Source organism: Callorhinus ursinus, unplaced genomic scaffold (genome assembly GCF_003265705.2).
Source record: "Callorhinus ursinus isolate GAN/ISIS: 27379988/994484 unplaced genomic scaffold, GSC_fseal_2.0 scaffold33, whole genome shotgun sequence".
Lineage (NCBI taxonomy): Eukaryota > Metazoa > Chordata > Mammalia > Carnivora > Otariidae > Callorhinus > Callorhinus ursinus.
This window is the reverse complement of record NW_027397095.1, coordinates 14354043-14354688: the sequence shown is the minus strand read 5'-3', so window position 1 is coordinate 14354688 and position 646 is coordinate 14354043.

Here is a 646-nt window from a genome sequence, read left to right as displayed (position 1 = left end):
AGGCCGGAGCGGCGAGACGCAGCGGGACGTGGCTGCCTGCCTGCGAGCAGAGCGGGGGGGTGGGGGGAGGTGGGCATTTTACCGGGAGTCTAAGGAGCCGCTGCGTCTCCACTCCGGCCTCCGCTGGGGTAGCGGGACTGCTACTGCTGCTGCCGCTGCCGCCGCCGTCTCCCTCCAACCGCCGCAGTCGTAACGGCCAACGCTCCCGGGCTCTCCCTGCGACTGTGGCCCGCGAGGCCAGCTGTTGAATGGCTCGCGCCGAGCGCACCCGGCGCAGAAGCGTCCCCGTCGCATCCAAGTCGGCGACGCACGCGCGCGCGCCGGCGACAACGCCCCGTGCGCCCCTCGCCCCGCTGCGGCCCTGGCGAGCTCGCCGCGGCTGCTTCCCGGCTCCCGGCTCCCGGCTGCGGGCTCGCCCGCCCGCCTGCTCCCCTCGGTGGGCTCTCGCCAAACCAATTGCCTCCCCTGGCCGGCTCCGCCCCCTCGCTGCCATCCCTCAACTGGCCCGCAGGACCAATGGCAACAATGGGCTAGTCCCGCCCCCTCGATTCCCCTGGGGCCAATCGCCTTCTCCTGAGGACCCGTTCAAGTAACCCCGCCCCTCTCGTGCGGCAAAGCTGCAGCCAAAGTTTACCCTGCGCGGTTG